Genomic DNA, 21283 nt, shown 5'->3' with positions numbered 1-21283 from the left:
TCCCCAAGATTCAATGATTTTTTTCTGGGCATAGATATAATAGTACTACATTTTTTAGACACTTACATAAATAGAATTATATAGGATATTTATCATGTTGTACTATGTGCACATTTTGTGGGGGTTATATCAAAGCTATAGATCAATTTGTGGAAAACTGGCTCTTCAACAATACTGAGTCTTCCAATATAATATGTAGTTTTCTAATTATTTAGGTCTTCTTTTCTTTTCCCCCAACAATATTTTATAGTTTTCTGAATAAAAGTTACATTTTTTGTTGTATTTGTTTCTAAGTATGTTTTTATTTTCATGCTATTGAAATAGAACACATTTTATGTCACTTTTCAAATTTTTTGTTATTACTATATATAGTATATATAGTTATATATACACTATATTATATACTATATAGTATATATAGTATATTACTATATATACTATACTATATATATACACACACACACACACACACATACACATACATACACACACAGCTATTTAAAAAATAACCTTACAGGTTGACTCTGCTAAATATACTTATTAATTCTTCATGATTCCTGGGATTTTTTTTATATACATAGTTATGTCAAGTGCAAACATACATTTTTGTTTATTTCGTTTCAAACTCTATGCTCTTGTCTTACCTTAAATACTTTTAAAAATTGTTACCTATTGCACTGATTAAGATTTCCAATAAATGTTGCCTAATAGTGTGATAGAGCATTTTTATCTTTTCCACAATTTTAGGGAGAAAGCACTTAATATTTTTTCATTCAGTGTAACATTTGCTTTAGATTTTTTTTGTTTGTTTTTTTTGAGATGGATTCTCGCTCTGTCGCGCAGGCTGGAGTGCAGTGGCCAGGATCTCAGCTCACTGCAAGCTCCGCCTCCCGGGTTCACGCCATTCTCCTGCCTCAGCCTCCCGAGAAGCTGGGACTACAGGTACCTGCCACCTCACCCGGCTAATGTTTTGTATTTTTAGTAGAGACGGGGTTTCACCGTGTTAGCCAGGATGGTCTCGATCTCCTGACCTCATGATCCGCCCGCCTCGACCTCCCAAAGTGCTGGGATTACAGGCATGAGCCACCGCGCCCGGCCACAATTTCCAGTTTTTAATCAATAAATGTGGTTGATTTTGTAAATGCTTTATCCAGATCTATTAAATTTATCATAAGATGTTGTAGACTGAATGTTTATGTCCCACAAAATTGTAAAGATAACTTTATATGTTGTGAGAAACCCTTAGTTGGTCATGGTATATTGTTCCTTTTGTATGTTGTTGAATTTGAGTCACTGATATTTTGTTAAGGATTTTTACATGTATTTTTATCAAGAACATTGGGCTGTCCTTTTCTTTTGCAATACCTTTACATGTTCTTATATTATTATTTGGTATTTGGCCTCACAGTGTTTTTCCTGTATTTTTTGAAGAAAATTGTGGAAGATCAGCATTGTGCATTTCTTAAATTCACCAATGAAACCATTTGAACCTAGTATTTTCTTTTGGGAAAAGTATTTTATATGGAATACAACTGCTTAAATCGAGATAGAGCTCTTCATATTTTTATTAAATATCAATTTTGGTAAATTGTGTATATTAAATAATTTACTAATTTCCTCTAAATTATTAACATTGTTGGTATAAAGTTCTTCATAATGACTTATTAACTTTCTAATATTTGTAATACCTGTAGTGATAAATCCTCTTTCATTGTTAATATAGGTGCTTTATTTTTTCTCTCTCTTTTCTTGGTAGTCTAGATAAGGTTTTTAATTAATTTTTTTTTTTTTTTTTTGAGACAGAGTTTTGCTCTTGTCTCCCAGGCTGGAGTGCAATGGTGTGATCCCTGCTCACTGCAACCTCCACTTCCCAGGTTCAAGTGATTCTTCTGCTTCAGCCTCCTGAGTAGCTGGGATTACAGGCGCCTGCCAGCACGCTTGGCTAATTTTTTTTATTTTTAGTAGAGACAGGGTTTCGCCATGTAGGACAGGCTGATCTTGATCTCCTGACCTCAGGTGATCCGCCCGCCTTGGCCTCCCAAAGTGCTGGGATTTCAGGTGTGAGCCACTGTGTCCGGCCTCAGGTTTTAAAATTTTATAATTCCTTTCAAAGAGTCAGTTTTTGACTTTTATTTTTTTGTATATTTTATTATTATTAATTTTGAGATGGAGTCTCATACTCTCTCCCAGGCTGGAGTGCAGTGGCACAATCTCGGCTCACTGCAACCTCCGCCTCCTGGGTTCAAGCGAGTTCTTTCCTCAGCCACCTGAGTAGCTGGGATTACAGTTGCCTGCCTCCATGCCCAGCTAATTTTTTGTATTTTTAGTAGAGATGGGGTTTCATCATGTTGGCCAGGCTGGTCTTGAACTTCCGACCTCATGATTCACCCATCTTGGCCTCCCAAAATGCTGGGATTACAGGCATGAGCCACCACACCTGGCCAATTTTGTGTATTTGGTATCTGCTTTCTATTTTGTTGTTTTCTGCTCTTTTATCATTGCTTTCCTCTACTTTGAATTTGTTTTGCTTTTCTTTGCTGGCTTCAACACTTCTTCTAACTTAAGGCCTCTGACTTAAAACTGCCTTACTTTCTTATATAAGAATTTATAACTACTGTCTCTAAGCACTGTTTTAGCTGCATTCCACAAATTTTGACATTTGTATTTGGATTGTTATCCTGTTTTTAATATCATACTGTAGTTTGTTTTCTGAGCCAGGAAATCTTTGAAATTATTTCACTTAATTTGAAAAAAAAAGTTTTCTCAACTATCTAATAGTTACTAATTTTTAACTTATTTCTGTTATTGTCACCAGACATATTCTATATGATTGACCATCTTTTACATCTGAACTGGTTTTGTGTCCAGTATATGGTCCATTTTAGTGAGCTTATCATATACAATTGAAAATAATTTCTAATTTGAAATTGTAGGGTACAGGACATCATTAATTAGGTGGTTGAGAAGGTTGTTGATTATGTGTTTCTTTACTATTTTTTGTTGATTTTTTGCTAAGATATAAGTGTTAAAATGTACTGTAATTTTAACTAAAATTTTTTTTGGATAACTGCCACATTTTGCTTGAATTTTTTGAGCTCTATAATTTCATACACACATACTTATAACTCTCAAGTCTGCCAAGTGAATTGGCCCTTTAATCGTTATGAAATCTCTCTCTTCATCTCTGGTAATACTTTTTGCCTGTAAATGCCACTCCAGTTTTCTTAGCACAAGTACTTGCATGGTATATCATTATCCATCCATTTATTTTTAACACAGCCATGTCTATATTTAAAATATGTCTCTTGTTAATGGCCTATCGATATGCCTTTATTATCCATTCTGAAAATATCTGACTTTTAATCAGAATGTTCATTCCAATAATATTTAATATAATTATTTGTATGGGTATATTTAAGCCTTTCAACTTACTATGTTTTCTCTTTGCTTATCTACTGTTTTGCTTTGATTTGATGTTACTGTTATTCTGATCCCCTTTCTTGACTTCTTTTGAATTATTTGAAAGATTTTTTAGAAGTCTAGATTAATTTTACCTTTTGGATTATTAATAATTAATATTGATAGATATATTAATATATTAATAGAATGTATTCCTTATTTTTAGAGGTTAATCTTCCCCTGTGTAATTCTAGTCAATATTGTGCCACTTCACAAAAAATCATGAAATCTTCCAATCAAATACATCCTTTACCTATCCTCACTTTGCTCTGTGCTGTAGTATGCATTTCTTTTGCCTTTAGTTGAAGTGGTTAGAGTCTGTTCCTTGAAAATATGTTGTAGAGATCAACCAGAGACTGGGGCAGAATTTATATGCGGAACATGGGACTCCCTTTCTCTAGTCCTTCATTTTATAGGATTATTCCCTCACTTCCTGGCATGTTTTGCTGTGCCAGAAGGTATATAGTCTACTTACTAAGAACTTCAGCCTTTTTGTGCCATATTTCTACTGTGGTTCATTGATGTTGTAACTTTGAGCTAATAACTAAATAATAAGAAGGATACTGTCATATGAAGGCCTAGGGAAGAGCAAACAACAAATGAAGGAACACGTGTAAAAGGCCTAATCTAAAACTGAGTTAAGGAACCCCTGTCCCCCAACAAAAACAAACAAATTCATTCTGTCTGAATCATAAGTAAGCAAAAGCATCTGTGAAATAAATTATATACAGACACACATTTCCGTTATCATTAAAGATGATAAGAGAAATACAACAAAGTATCTCTTAGTGGTAATTACAGGTCATTTTAATTTCAATTTTTTTTTTGAGATGGAGTCTTGCACTGTTGCCTAGGCTGCAGTGCAATGGTGCAATGCAACCTCCACCTCCTGGGTTCAACTGATTCTCCTGACTCAGCCTCCCAAGTAGCTGGAATTTCAGGTGCCCACCACCACGCCCAGCAATTTTTTTATATTTTTAGTAGAGATGGGGTTTCACTGTGTTGGCCAGGCTGGTCTCAAACTCCTGACCTCGTGATCCACCTGCCTTGGTCTCCCAAAGTGCTGGGATTACAGGTGTGAGCCACTGTGCCCGGCCTTAATTTCTATTTTATATGTACTTTGATGTTTAAGCTTTTTATTTTATTTCAAGTCTAAAAACAATTAAAAATGTAAAAGCAATTCAACTTTATAGGATGGTGTACGAAATATTCCTTAAATATTCCTATCCTCAGACCAAACGCATCTCAAGATATCAGACACTTCTTTATAAAATAGTGTTTCAGGTGGTGAATGTGTTCAAATGACAGATGGGTTAAGAATAGAAGAAATTTTAGGCTGAAGAAGAGAAGACTGAACAAGAATCAGTGTTCAAACTCCTATAGCCTATCATTTTGAAGAGGGGGTGACCTTATATTGCTCGCTTCATACAGTTAGTAAGGTAACATTAAAAACAGATTTGAAGCTCTTTCAGTTCCAATCTCATTCTGAGATTCAATGGTTTTAATCAGCTGAAGATGCCAGAAGAATATACACAATACAGATGGGGAAAAGAGTTTAGCCTACACAAATGTTAGTATTACACCAACTCATTCTCATCTACATTTGCCTCCCTTCTCATGTCACTGTCATCATTGTATCATGTAAGTTCAAGTACTATTTACATCTATCCATGGCTTCCTTTGCCATCTCTACCATAATGATTGAATCACAAAATCTCTCATTCTTATTGTCATTCCACTCCTCCCATATCTAACTCTGCTGTTAGTCTCACAAATTAAGCTTTCAAATCCTCATGCTTGGATTTCGATATTGTCCTTACATACTTTTCCTACTGCCAACTTCTACATAAATTATCTTTCTATAGCACAAACCTCATTACTTAATTATGTTTCTTCATATTAGGTAGTTTACCAATATCTAGAACTGCTATTTGCAACCTTTTTGATTGTAGGTTAATAGGTGACAAATGTTTAGCACAAATAATAGCACTTACTTTAAGTACTTAACAAATGTCAACTATCATATACATCAGTAATTTCCAGACCTCCCTCACATTATACTGACCAGTCATTGTTTCTATTCATTGAGAAAATGAGTATTGATAAAATAAAAATGAAAGCAACGATGGATTCTTTAATTAATCTGCACTAATTCCAGAGGCATCTATACATAATTGAGAAATAGTAAAACAGGTATGTGTGTGTTATGGTCTATATGCTTGTGTTCCCCCAAAATTCATATGTTGAAACCTAATCACCAACATGTTCTGGTATTAGGAAATGGGATCTTCTGATGGGTGATTATGTTAAAGGGTGGATCCCCCTTGGAGCCCTTTGATAAGGGATAAGTTCCCTTACGAAAGAGGGCCAAGGGAGCTTGCTTTACCCCTTTCCCCATATACGGCAAGAAGGCACCATCTATGGGAGTGAGCCCTCACAAGACACTGAATCTTCTGGAGCCTTGATCTTGGACTTCCCAGCCTCTACAACAGTGAGCAATACATTTCAGTTGCTGAGAAACTACCCAGTCTACGGCTTTTTTTTAATAACCGCCCAAATGGGTTATAACATTGTGCAACACAGTTTATGGACAATTCGTAGTGCACCTACGTAGTAAGTTTGCATTCACCCCCTACCCTTACACTACCCTACAGTCAAATAAAAGACTCTTTAGAGATTAGAGCCACAATTTCTTAATATGTTTTCATAATCTCTACCCAATGAAGCCATAATCTTTCACTTTATCTCTAACCCTATTCACTTTCCCTAATATAGAATCTCAAGTTGGTCACGTATCACTGACTTTTCTTTTTCCCTTTTCATCTAAGATCTCACTGAATTTATGTATTATGAAACATATCACATTATAGATTTATATGTATTGATTTATTTTTCTTTCTCACTGTACTGTGAAATACACTAGGGCAAGATTATGACTTTTGTAATGCTAAATCTTAACCCATTATTTCCTGACACATTTATCACTTTGTCTACATGACTGTTTTCCAGACAGGAATTGTCACAGTCAAACATACATGCTGTGAAAAAATTATTTAAGCAAGTATTAGCGTAATTAAAATATTCCCAATTTTATTTTTTTAGTTGAACAATTTCTAATGCTCATGTGAAACCCTCATTTCTTTTAGGTGCTGCAGAAAAAACTAATGTTTAATTTCATAACTACAGTACACGTTTGGTGACATGTTCACATGTCACCAAGTAACTTTTTGGGATCTGCTTGCCAATATCTGTGTCCAATATGACTTGTTATGGAAATGATGACAATTTTGCTTTTTGCTAAAAATGGGCACTTGCCTTGATTCTACTTTCAGTTGAAAGCAAACCATTGCTGGTAAAAAAAAAAAAAAAAAAAAAAAAAAAAAAAATTAAATGCCTCTGGTGACTCTCAGAAATAAAATGTATTGAATAATTTATGGTTTTAGTTAAGTCGCTATCATTTATTTTTCATTACAAAATGACCGCATATAATGTGACATGTTTTTGCAACATAATTAATAGCACCTGCTCTAGAAAGTTCGGCAAAGCAGAGTGTACATGGATCTCAATGTCAGCCACGCAGAGCATAAACTCAAAACACTGAATGTCTCCATGCAAAAAGCAAACGAAGACTGATATTATATTGGAAGCATAATTTCGCCCTGGAGTTTTACATGAGTCACCAAAATCTCATCAGAGGGATGACTATACTTTGAAATCACTGGTGGAGGTGCTTTAATCATTGAATAAGCTGTTACCTTAAGGAAACAACATACAGCTGCTATACTTTGAACATCTTCTTTGAGTAAAGCACTGAGAGCAATCTATAATAAAGAGGATAATACAAGTGTTCAAAACCATTGCGAGAAATAGGTTGTGACCCCATGGGACTTTCAATCAATTGGTCATCTCTGTACCTACTAGCTTTTCTCCCTCACTTTTCATTTGCTCTTCAGTATTGACTCTCCAGCTTTGGCCCTTATGTGATGGTGGACTCCGCTACTTGCCAATCTTCATATAAATTCTGCCCTTTTCCCAGAACTTTAGTTTTTATCTAGCTTACCACCCAGGAAAAAGTTGCGTTCCCAAGAATGTTGGGGGACAGGAATCATTAAGAGAGTCCTTACAATTTTATATGCATTGTCTTTCTCAAGAGTGGCTGGCTGATTTGGGTAGGTACATTAGGGGAGGATTGTAGCTTTTATAAGGTAAGATGGGTGATGGACCTGGTGATTTGATATAAACAACACTTCTGAAATGGCACACTTACCTAAAATTCACTTTGTGCCTTCCAGCCATTTTGTCACAGTGCCTGTCAGTGTTACAGCTATTGATCCATTCCACTGAATATGTTAATAAAAACATTAATAAATATTAATGAAAATATTGAATTTACTTCTCTAAATTCAAATAAATATGGGTTTACTATTTTTAACTTTTACCAGAATAATGTACAATCTTCCATTAACAGAATGAAATAAACAAAGGAAAATTAGAGATATTTTGAGCATTAACTCCACAGAGCCAATGAAGAAAATAAGATCCAAGTATTCCATAATTCTCATCCTGACTTGGAAATACAAAGTTTTCCAAGGTTGGTCATGCACTGAGGAAAAACAAATCTAAAATTAAAATCAAATTATATTTATTTCCAAACATAAAATAGCTTTCTATACATATGTTTTGGGAAATAGAGGTATTAATAGCAATCATACAGAAGAATCAATAGAGTTCTCAAAGGAATAATATTTTAGCCTGAGAATCCAGAGTTCAAGGAAAGAATGGCTACTGAGGAATCTACTTTCGCTGCAATCCTTTAGGAGGGTAAGCCTTCTGTCAGGGTAGGAGAGAGAAAGCCTTTCCTATTTTTGAAGTTGGATTCCTTTTTATCACTTATTTATTTAAAAAAGGAAATAGCAAAGACGTGTTATGCCGCTAATATTAGGGGTTAAAGATTATATTCTTGAGTTTAATAAGACTATGTTTATTGAACGACTACTATGAGGAAAAGGCTTACACTTGAAACAATGTATGATTAGCCAAAGATGATTCATAATTATCAGCCACATGGGCTGCTTTCAGGCAAATATAGGATTGGCTCAAACCAGGCTACTGTCTGCAAATATTTTAGACTTGTTTAATTCAGGATATATATTTTTTTCCTTCATCTAATCCATCTCTTTCATGCTTTTCTAAAGGTTTAGCAGGCATCTCTAACCCTTTGTGGTTTTCACTAAAATATACTTTACTCTCAATAATATCAACATTCATATTTTTATTCTGGAAAAATAAAAAAAAAAAGATCATCTGCAAGTTACAGAATTCAGGCTGAGAAGAGGCCTTAGAGCACATTTGTGTTTCTGAATTAAAAATCTGTAAAAACAATTACCATGAATTCCATTGGAAGTCTCAATAAAACCATGAGCCCTCTTGTTCTGAAATATACATGTATCCTTGTATATAGGTATAAGCATACACACACATATCCATTTGATACAAATACTTTGTTCACAAATTGCCTGAAGCCCATCCATCTATGAATCCCCTGGGTTGCTAGACTCTTGAGGGAACAATACTAGTTCTAGGGACTTTATAGCCTCTCTGTCTTTCACTACTGTCTTTATGTCTGGACAGTGTGTCTGAATCAACAAGTTCTCTTTTATTTCTGCAATTTAAAATCTAAAATCTAAAGAACTTTAAAGTTCTTAGAAATTAAACTTGATTTTCCCTGTTGTTAGAAAACCTAGTTTTCCTTCGTTGACATTGTTGCTGTAATGTTGTGGGGATTTTTTAAATTTTATTTTTAGATTTTCTTTTAGTTTTTGCAGCTATGGCATAGTAATTGCTGTAACTGGTAATTTGTTCTGAATAAACTTATTTTGGAGAAAAAAGCATCAGGTATATTAAATTTAAAAAATTCTAAAATGAGAATCAATTTCTAACTTCTGGAATTTGGTAATTGAGGGAAGTAACATGCTACAAAAGAATGATCACAGGAAAGAGAATCAGGAAATCAAATTTTTATTCTTAGTTATACTTCCACCCACTAGCCAAGTCTGTCTAGAACCCTGAGGGGTTTGAAACATTTTTTCAATTTCTTTATTCCTTTTTTTCATTATTTCTTCTTTCAAATTGTTTTATCTTTTTTGGTTCAGACGACAGTAGTAGTCCCTCAATATGATATGATGCAGAAGCTCAACATCTCAGGTAAAAGTGGAATTTTATTATTATGACCTTACTTTGCATGTGCTGCCTCAATCACGGTCTTAGAACATTGATTTCACTAACAGAAATATTTAGAATAGAGAATTATGGAAGGCTTTGTAGCTTCATTTACTCTTAGGAGCAATGGCCTTTGAATAAAAAGGTAGCAGATTTCCTGAAGCACTTGGTAGACCCATTAAAAAGCAATGTTCAATTTGTCAAGCTTTTTGTACAGTAGTAAGAAAATAACTACCAAATAAAATAGATCTGACTTCCAGACATGGACTTGCCATTTGTAAGCCATATGACCTTGGACAAGTTATTTAAACTTCCCAATTCTTCCTTTTGTACCCTTAAAATAAAGAAACTAATACTACTTCCTAAAATAAGTTAATGTTAAACACATGTTCAAAATGGTCAGTTTAGTATTTAACATACAATAGACAAGCAAAAATTAACACTTCCTTTTCTCCCTGAAGTAGTCATTTATATTCTCTACCTTTAAATTTTATAATATGTGAAATCAATGTCATAGACTAAAAAGTCATAGACTAAAACAAGCTCAAAATACTGCAACAAATAAGACTTAACAGCTAATTTGGGCTTTTGTACCTGGCTTGTATTGCTCATAGTAGGCAACTTCCTTTAACATGCTGATATCACTAGAGACACAGAACAAATCAAGTTCCCATGCATTTTATCAGAGTCTGTAGTGGCAGGAAGAACTGGAGAAACTGATACTAAAAAGGGGACAAGCTTCAGGTCCTTTAAATATCTACATGAAGGAAGAAGCCCTTGTGGAATCAGCACATAGCACTTGCCATGAATGTTTAACTCTCCATCATTATTTCAACAACATTCCAGTAACAGAGTTTTCTTTGAAATCGCATGATTTTAATAGTATTGTATCAAGTCAAATCGACATAGCAAGACTTGAACATGACCATTACTTACTACCGGGACTCACGCCCTCTTGGTTGTAATGTGTTCCCTGGGCTAATTTTTCTTACGTTGAAAATAAGTTTTGAGTTTCAACATTTTTCAACCATGATTCAGATATCATCCTTACCTTTAGTGATTATCCTAAGGCTCTTAAAAAACCCAATACTTGAAACTAGAGACTATATCATACAGCTCTGCCTAAAGTGTGGTGGAAATTCCCATGGTGTACGTAGCTTTGTGGTCTGAAGAGGCTTTTTGTGGCCTTAGGATGTTCTTTGCCTGCTGATTCTTTTGGGAACTCCATATGACTTACTGCCTTGATAGGACATTTCAAGCCTTACCACATAGTTGTTACATAATAATAAAATGAATATAAATATCATTATTGTTGCTTACCTTTCCCTGATTTTGAAGTGAGGAAGATAATGAGGAAATATGAGGCAATGGAAAAAGGGCAGCTTTATATGGCAACATCCTAAACTTCATTGGAATAGAACACATCTGGCACCCAAAACCAGCTTGCTATTGGCAGCATTAACCTAGATGTTAGGCAAATTATGGAAGATAAGTAAATATTTACCACTCAGGTAAGGTCTAAGAGAATCTTGACATCCTAGACGAAGTAGAGGCAGAGGATGAGAAAGAGAGAGATAAAGGGAGAAAAACTAACTGTAGAAATTTAGTATTTGGCCTTGGAAAAGTCACTCTGTTGAAATTCAAATTAATATGTATTAATTCATTTCTAATCTATAAAGTAAGTAAATCTGACAGATGACCCATGAGTTCTGTGTCTGTTCTCTCATTTGACTCAACTTTGCTTTATTTTAAGACTTCATCCACTGTGCTGCCAATTTAGAAATTATTCATTTCTGGTTATCTAAAAATTATCTTCTATTTTGCAGCTGTAAGAAGCAACATGGACAACGCGTTACACTAGAAAAGTAAGTAGATTTGTAATCAGTTGTTCTTCCCCAGCTGTACCATCAGCATGTATATTGTCTGCCCTGGTGGGCTCTGGTTTTCCCATGCAAAGAAGAAAGTCAACAGTTTAGCCTTTTTATTTTAGGATTCTCTCCAAATTTTGCTGATTAAAAATTTTGCCATATTTCCATATTTTTACAAATAAAAAGTTGTTCATTTTAATTATTTAGGCAATTTATAATGATTAATTTTAATCTAGATGGTTTTAACTGTGTTTAAAGATTTCTGCAAAAGGTCAGTTGGCCAGCTTTTCTTTTGCTATTGTAACAGCTAATTAGGAAACATTCACTAGTTTCTGCCCAGCTCCCTGAGGCTGGATCTTGAAACCCATGCAGAGCGAGGGGCCCCTCTGCTGGCAGAAAGACAGACCAGAGATTCAACGCAAAGTGCTATGTCTAGGCCTGCCAAGAACAGAGAAGCTTTGATGCAGAGAGATCTCAGAGACAGATTTGGGGAAAGCTAGGGGAAGAAGAAAGATTTGAAAATGTTGATGTCCTCAAAGTTCCACACCCTTCACTTCAGGCTGGCCAATCCAACTCGCATGAATTGCTGCCGACCTTATAAGTAGATTAAGATATAGACTTGGGTAAACTTGATAAATTTACATGAGCTGGTTGTTTGGGTATAGAGAGGAAAAGTATTGCATTGGTTAGTTTGCGTTGTACCAGTAGAAATGGGAATTAAAGGAGGTGGGATGGTGTTCAGGAAGTTTTACAGAATAGGCAATTTTTGATCCGATTTTTGCCAGATGAAGTTGGAAAAGTGGATTCAAAAGGAAAGTAATAAATAAATTTGATTGTGGGAATAGAATATATTCCAGATTGTGGTAGATTATTGGAGTGAGATGGGGTAAGATTTCACATAGACCATCCAGTAAAAACATTATTGCAATATGTCCTCAGGGATAAACTGACACAAGATCCTTCATGGTGCCTTGTGCAGGCCGATAAGAGATTTATTTAGAAGATGGTCAAAGATAGCACTTAGCTTATAACGTAGTCCCACATCACAAAGAAAGGAATATTAAAAACAGGAACAAATATGGGAAAGAAATTATTTCTAGTTTGAATTTGTTAATTATGAAGTTATGGGATGCATTGACAAAGTTCATGAACTATCAGTTAGTGACCCGGCTATAGAACTATCTCAAACTTTTCTAGCATTCAGGTATAATTATTGAAAATGATAATATCCTTTGAAGAGACAGGCTTTTAGATAAAGGTGTGCATTATCTACTTACTTTTCTTCTTTTTGAGACAGAGTTTTGCTCTTGTTGCCCACTCTGGAGTGCAATGGCACGATCTCAGCTCACTGCAACCTCCACCTCCTGGGTTCAAGTGATTCTCCTGTCTCAGCCTCCCAAGTAGCTGGGATTACAGGTGCATGCCACCATGCCTGGGTAATTTTTGTATTTTTAGTAGAGATGGGGTTTCATCGTATTGGTCAGGCTGGTCTTGAACTCCTGACCTCAGGAGATCCACCCACCTTGACCTCCTAAAGTGCTGGGATTATAGGCGTGAGCCACCGCGCTCAGCCTATCTACTTACTTTTATTGCTTATTTTTTCCCTGCCTCTTGGTAAAAAGGAAAAGGGAGGCAATCTCCAGCTGGAAGGTTAATCCTCCTAATACAATAGAATTTTGGAGAAGGTGGCCTTGTATTATACCAACAAAGGGGAATAAGATTAGAAAGGCACTCAATTAAATGGTCTGTGGACACCCTGGGTTAATAAGATGTCTTTTTTCTGGCTAAAATAGAATTTTCACTACCATAGTAGGTCTCAAGATATTCCAACAGATTCCAATAGATAAAACCAGTAAGTTGGGCAAGAAAACTGTTCATGTTCAGTTTTCTCAATTACCACCAGGTGTGTCGAGCTGGTTCTCTTTCCACTGCATTCCGAAAACCTTTAGTTTTACGTGCATTTCTATGAATATATCATCTAAAGCAATAATTTTTCTATTGAAAGTCTACTAGTTTTTCTATGATCTGAAAACTAAAATATATGTGTAAAATATTTGTGTAAAAACTTAAGCCCTATTGTGGTGGAATTAAGAGGTGAGGCATTTGGGGAAGGGATTAAGTCATCAATTTTGATATTATTTTCATGCCAGAAAAGCCCACCATTCATTTCAACCTTTGCTTTCACAGGTAAGAACACTCATATACCCAGATAGGTTCAGTCATACTACCAGCAGATATCTAAGATAGATCCTTTTAGGCTGTTTTCAATGTTTTAAATCATCTTTGTCCTGTTTCTTTGAGTTCTTTCCACATCCCCTCTGCCCTACTTAAAATGTTGTGTCCTGAGTCAGTCACGAATGCTATGGGACTGTGGGATTATGTTCCTTTTAACATTTCTCTCTGTCACTTTTTGGTTTTGCTTTGTAAATGGTGCTCTCTCGTAATTTATTACATTTGTAAATCAGGTATGACCTATCTTTGAACACCTAAATCTCTCCGTGTTATCAAATAATATTTAGGCAATGCTCAGGCTGGGGAGCTCTGTGTGATGTTCACTACAGCTCAGAAGCTAAACACACCAGGTATTATCATTCTAATCAAAATAGTGAAAAAATAGGCAATGTTCTTTGCTTGGCTAAATAAAATCTTTACTTTTAAGTCCAATGAAAGATTATTTTCTTCTTTTCCCAGAAAAGAAATTTTAGCCTTATTTTATTGAATCTCATCCCAGCGGCTGAGGTTTTTTTACAAGCTTGCTCATAAGTTTTCTGTTGTTCCCCATTCACTAACATCCGAAACACTCACTCATTACTCCACCCCCAAGGGACTTCTCGGGAAATGTCAGACAGCAGCATATGGCAGCCATTGGGACCCAACCCAGACTCTGCTTTTCCATATTACTGCCTATACATTGTAAGTGTCACGAAGAGAGCAGCACTCTGCCACATCTTTCTTAATGGATAAAGGTAAAACAATCATAAAAAGGAAAGATATTGACCACAAAATATACTGTTCTAGACAGGATTGTTAACACAGTTCAAAACCACTGAAGCGAGACAATCTACAAGTACTCTCCACCTCCATCTAGCAACCTTAAAGTGCATGGCTCTCATCCCTCAGCCATGGGGTGGGGTTGGCTGCATGTGCCATCAGTTGGATTGTTATTCCTGGGAATCCAGAGCTTACTTCTACAACATGTAATTTTGAGCCAAAGGAGGTCTTTAGGTTCCCCTTATACAGCACCACTAAGAGAGATAGAAGTAGCTAATATATTTTATCCACTATAACAGAATCAGCTTCAGTTTCAGCTGTTAAACAGGTGAATTATTTTCTCTCGCCCTATTCTTTCTTTATGCCACCCACCTTTCACACTCTCCTAATCTACATTCCCCTACCACTTCTGCAAAAGAATTTACTGCCTGTATGTTGACTCCTTGACTTGACTCACAAAGTGCCCTCTAAAACATATCGTGATTCATATGACTTTTTCTTCAAATGTGTGCTATAGGCTATATGCATGGGAGTCGGCTACTGTGGGCTAGAACGATGACAATATTTAGAAGGAAGCAGAGTGTATTCGTCCATTTTCATACTGCTATGAAGAAATATCCGAGACTGGGATATAAAGAAAAAGAGGTTTCATGGACTCACAGTTCCATATGGCTGGGAGTCCTCACAATCATGGTGGAAGGTGAAGGAGAATCAAAGCCATGTCTTACATGGTGGCAGGCAAGAGAGCATATGCAGGTGAACTGCCCTTTATAAAACCATCAGATCTCATGACCCTTATTCACTATCATGCATGGGAAAAATCCACCCCTATGATTCAATTACCTCCTACGAGGTCCCTCCCATGACACATGGGGATTATGGAAGCTACAGTTCAAAATGAGATTTGGGTGAGGACACGGCGAAACCATATCACAGAGGAAGAGAAAGTGTACAGCAGCAATTACATCTCTGGATCCAACCAGCCTGAAAGTTTATCTATTCTTAAATTTACGGTATAAAAGAGTTACTGAATGCTCTTCATGTCAGCTAGTTTTAGTTGAATTTCTGTTGGCTTTCAAATAAAATAATTTACCCAAAAATACAGAAATTTAAACCAGGATTGCAGTGTTAAAAGTAATATACTGTGAAACAAGGAACTGATTGAAATAAAATGAACTGTAGATATTTGGGAGGAGAGGTGACAGGAAGCTCTATCTCTGGTTAGAAATTTGACAAAATTGTTTAACACTAAAAAAAGAGATGGCTAAATTAAAATCAACAGTTAGTTGATTTTAGACCAGGTACATACCAAACCTAGAAGGGTAGAAAACTTAAATTTAAAAAATCACATGATGTTGGAATGTGTTAATTATTTCTTACAGACTTTAGAAAAATTCTGATAGAAAATAATCCATTTCAATCTCAGGCATCACACCTGAATTTGAAAAGAGATGACATGTAGTTCTTTTCTTTTTTAAGATAAGAGCTTTTCTACCTGAAGGCAGCAATCCTAGAGTACAGAGGATCAGATAAGCCTTTGGTCTCCAGGAACTAAACACAACAAAATAAAACATTTTGCTCAAAGGTGAAGTGCAAATAGACAGTTAGGCAACAAATGCAATGGGGATGAGTTTTTGGATTCAGGGGTATTTAGAAAATGAGTAATGTTGATTCTTTTAACCCCACCCTTCCATCATCCCCTTCTCCTGACTTCATAAGGCAAAGGTAATAATTGTTTCCATTTTACAGGACACAGCCTTGTAAGAGGCAACTGTTGAGCTATGCTTCATCACTCATGCCTGTTATTTTACATTGCCCCTTGGTAGAGATCCTAATGATGCCATTACTCTGAGGCCTGTGGGAAAGGATAGAAGGGACAGAAGACTATTGCCTAGAAAAAGAAACAAAAGTATGATCTGTATTCAACAATTATGCAGTTACATTTCTATAATTAGTTTCTAATCTGTGGTGTTTCTGATAATCAAATTGACTAGCTGCCTAATAGGTGTTATATTTATTCAGAGAAACTCCCAACAATTTTTATAAAAGTCTGTGAAATTTTTTGAACTGCAAGATATTTCCTAGACCTACATAATTTAGCCTGTTGAAATGGATTGCTCTCTGTCCCTTATTATGTTCACTTAAAATGCTCTGAGTTGTGTCAATGATGAATAAAATTATCCCAGAGAGAACTGTGTGCTACCAGATTGCCAAACTAAATAACTCACACTATTATCAGAAGAGGAATTATTTTTCCCTACCCTAGCCAAATAGCATGTGATATCTTCTATATACAGATATTTACTGTATTTGCTTTGCCTGTCCTTGTTTCTTAAATTGGAGTTTTAATGGTGTTCTGCCTTTACCTCTATTTCGGAAGATTTTTCAGTGACTACATTTACTTCATCATATGTTTTAGGATAATCAGGGAGTCACATCTGACCTAGATGAGAGGCATGAAAATCATCTCAAAATTCTTTACTTAGAACTAAAAGCAGTTATTAAATGTGATTCTAGGTTATCTCCTTTTGGAGGAGATGTGTGTGTGTGTGTGTGTGTATGACTGTATTATATGGTGGTTGATTATATGTGAATTCTTTCAACTGCAAGGTAGTTTCTAGGCAGGAACTAGTATTTGACTAGTATTTGGTTAAATACTGGTCTAGATATTGCTGTGTAGATATTGTTTCGATGTGATTAACATTTAGAGTCAGTTGACTTTACATACATTTACTTCTGTCTTGATCTGTTCAGGCTGCTACAACAAAATACCATAAAGTGGGTAGCATGTTAACATCAGCAATTTATTTCTCACAGTTCTGGAGGCTGGAAAGTCCAAGGCCAAGGTGCTGACAAATTCAGTCTCTGGTAAGGAACCACCTTCCGGCTCACAGTTAGCCGGTGTTCTCACATGATAGAAGGGTGAGGGTTTCTCTGGGGCTGCATTTATAAGGCCACTGATCTCATTCATAAAGCTCTGACCTGACAACCTAATCATTTCTCAAAGGCTCCAACCCCTAAGACCATCACTTTAGGGATTAGGATTTCAACAAATGAATTTGAGGGAAACAAACATTCAGATCATAGCAGATCCACAATATAGGTGGGCTGCAAGCAACCCATTGGAGGCTTTAAGAACAAACACTGAGGTTTCCCAAAGAAGGAATTCTGCCTCAAAACTGCAACAGTAAAATCCTACCTGAGTTTTCAGCTGCTGATTTGCCCTACAGATTCAGACTTGCCAGCTCCACAGTAGCATGAGCTAGTGCATTAAAAGCCCTCTCTCTCCATTTCTCCATCTCTCTCTCTCTCTCTCTCTCTGTGTGTGTGTGTGTGTGTGTGTGTATTTCTGTTTCTCTAAACTCTAACATATTACGCAAAGATTTTGTTTTGCTTTTTATAAAACCATTTTACTGAGATACAATTGGCATATATTAAGCACATTTAAGGTGAACAATTTGGTAAGTTTTGACTTACATATTGTGCTATGAAATCAGCAGCACAATCATGGTAATAAACACACTTGTCATCCCTGTAAATTTCCTTTTGCCTTTTTGTAATCTCTTGCTTCAAATCCTCTCTTATTTCCATGTCTCCAGAAAACCACTGATACGATTTTGGCATTCCACATGAGCTTGAATTTCCTAGATTTTTCCGTAAATGGTATCATAACCATGTGATCTGCAGATCAAGACAATTTTTTGCCCTTTTTAGCAATCTGGAAATGTGTTATTTCTTTTTTCTTGCATTATTGCACTGACAAGAACTTTAGGTATAATGTTGAATAGAAGTAGTTAAAGAGTCCATCTCTGTTTTGTTCCTGATCTTAGGAGGAAAGCCTTTATTCTTATACTACTAAGATGTTAACTGTGTGTGTGTGTGTGTGTGTGTGTGTGTGTGTGTGTGTGTGTGTTTAGATTCTGGCTTTTTAAAAACATTCTAATTGGGTTAAAATTGTTCCCCCATTCCTTCACATTACTCCATCTTGGTTGGAAGCAGAAGTTCACCTTTGTGATCTTTTTTTTGGGATTGAATACTTGAAATAAAAAATGATGGGGATTCTAGGTATTCAAAAAGTGAAATATGGTAGATATATATTGTTTGTGCCCTTGTAGCAGTGAGACACCCCTTCTTGTTCCACATGATGTGAGTTCCAGTCATAGTATCTAATATTGCTGGACACAAGGATTTGTTCAAGTATAGGCATATGACACATGAGGGGAAAATGAGGCTGATTCCATAGAATTAATGACAGTGGCCAAACTGATCTCCTTCCACTGTGTTATCTAAAATAGAAGAATGTACACTTAGGACTACTAATATTTATTTTATGTAGCCCTTTAAAATGTTTGCAATAAAATCAAATGAGACTAACCCACAATGGGATGTAATTATTTGTTTATTCATTTTTAACACTTATGCAATGGCTACTATGTGTCAGGCATATCTTTAAGCACTTTATACAGTAGAATTGAATTATAGGAAGATAAATAGTTTAGTTAACCTCCTTTGAGGTTGTATTGAGTCAGTTTTGTCTGATTATGATATGGCATGTGCCAATAAATTAAATGGCTTTCATCAACAAATTTATTTTTTACTTGCGTGAGTTAATGAATTGAGATACTGTCATTTAACCTGAAAGAGACATGTAACATTGTTTTAGGTAACACTGAGTAACTTAAGCAACTTAAAGGTAGTGAAAAAGAAATCCACATTTCTATTTCCCATCCTTAGTACTCTGATGTAAAATGAGAGTTTCGTTTTTACCTTCTTGAAAACACAATAAAATTAAATAAAGTGTGATAGCTGTTATATTTGTCAGTTGATACTCTCTTCCACATAAAAGAGGGAAAATAAGATTGAAAAAGATTGCCTATAGGCTAATAATAATTTTTTAGCCACATTATTACTGTTTAAGGAAGCATTTTCTTATCTACTTGCATATTTTTAAAAATTGAAAGTACATAGTACAATTATTCTATTTTATATAAAACAAAAATGTGTCAGATGAGCTGTCATATAATGAATTAATGGGGCTTTACAAGTATGTTCTAATTTTCCTCTCCAGTTGGCATAGTCCTCTTTAAAATGTATTAACCTGACAATTTTAGATATTTTTCTGGGAAGAATTAAATATCAAGTCCTTTATCATTTATCTGGATATTTATAAAATATCCAGATATGGATCTTAGTGCTTTGTATTTATTTATTTATTTGAGACAGAATTTCACTCTTGTTGCCCAGGCTGGAGTGCAATGGCATGATCTCAACTCATCGCAACCTCCGCCTCCTGGGTTCAAGTGATTCTCCTGCCTCAGCCTCCCAAGTAGCTAAGATTATAAGCATGTGCCACCATGCCCAGCTAATTTTGTATTTTTAGTAGAAATGGGGTTTCTCCATGTTGATCAGGCTAGTCGTGAACTCCTGACCTCAGGTGATCCACCCACCTTGGCCTCCCAAAGTGCTGGGATTACAGGCATGAGCCACCACGCCTGGCCTCTTAGTGCTTTTCAAATTGTAATTGTTTGTTAAAAATGTTGGTTCCTCTTGATGTTTTTCTTTGCCTAACATTGAGTAACTTAAGGGTAGTGAAAAAGAAATCCACATTTCTATTCTCCATCCTTAGCACTTAACCAGATATGTATAGGCTTTTGGTAAACATTGGCTATATGACTGAATTCCTGGATGGTGGGATCTTCAAAATTTTCATGCATAAAATATTTACTTATTGCCTTTTTAAAAAGAATCCGAACTATATTTCATTAAGCTTTAACTATTGTTTTAATTAAGGCTCAACTTCAAAAACATAATATAAATTCTGTTACTAGGAAATGAGAAGTCCTTATGGGCATACTAGGGATGGGAGTTGGTCTCAGTGGGACACTTTATATTCATTCAATTATTTGTTCAAAGGTTGAATTCAAAACTTGTGGTTTCCCTTCCCTCTTATAGGAACAACCAGGTAACAACACTGGCTGTCTTTATGGGTGCCGATGGAGACCTTCCAGGACTCCCCAACACGATGCAATCCTCAACTCATGCAGGCTGCTGATGAAAATGCCAAGTATTGTTTGTGAGACAGGGGCAGGATTGTGGATGCCACATACCCATCTGCGACTTTACAAGGCTTTACAAAGTCTATTGTCTTAAGAAATAGCTTTCTTTGTAACTTGCCTGCAATTTCAGAGACACAGTATGTCAGCCACTGTCAAGCAGACTTGGCATTAACATAAAGATGCAACAGCTGAGGCTGTGAGCTCATTACTGGAAACTAGGAACCACTGTGGTCAAGTGTTTCCCTCTTAAGTAAAAAGGAGCCTTTGAAGGAGAGTCTGCAATTTGCAAATCTTTGCTGAGAATGTGTCCTTTGAGGTTCTTTTTTGGAGCTGAATTTTATGAATTGCTGACAATAGAACTTTAAATAATAATTGTAGTGGTCATAAGAATTTTCATTTTCCTAAGTGTCCTCATATTAAGTTCGAAATGCCAACAAATCCACTCATCTCTTAAAATGCCTTAGGTTTGCCATTTCTGAATGTAGTTATACAGGGTCATGTTCTTTCATTCTTTTGTATTTGTGTTGGTGTTTGGGACATTTAAAAATACTTTAAAGTTAATCAAGATAATAGCAAGACTGAGCTGGAAGCACTATATTGATAAAGACAATTTTGTATTGTCCTTTATTTAAGGAAGCAAAACCTCAAATACTGAGGCCTCCATTAATCTTGAAGATGAATATCTTAAAA

General features: G+C 35.6%; 1 long non-coding RNA gene across 1 annotated transcript in view; it reads right to left on the bottom strand.

The window, feature by feature from the left end:
• LOC105468508 (uncharacterized) overlaps positions 1-21283 on the bottom strand; it is a 72975-nt gene that overhangs the window by 32887 nt on the left and 18805 nt on the right. Inside the window, exons 2-3 of the long non-coding RNA XR_979502.3 lie at positions 10999-11141; positions 7727-7799 (exon numbers count right to left, since the gene is read on the bottom strand). This is a non-coding gene — a long non-coding RNA (uncharacterized lncRNA). The remainder of the gene's footprint in view (positions 1-7726; positions 7800-10998; positions 11142-21283) is intronic.

This window comes from Macaca nemestrina, chromosome 8 (assembly GCF_043159975.1).
Source record: "Macaca nemestrina isolate mMacNem1 chromosome 8, mMacNem.hap1, whole genome shotgun sequence".
NCBI lineage: Eukaryota > Metazoa > Chordata > Mammalia > Primates > Cercopithecidae > Macaca > Macaca nemestrina.
Note: the sequence above shows the minus strand (reverse complement) of the source record. Positions and strands in the feature narration are given on the sequence as shown.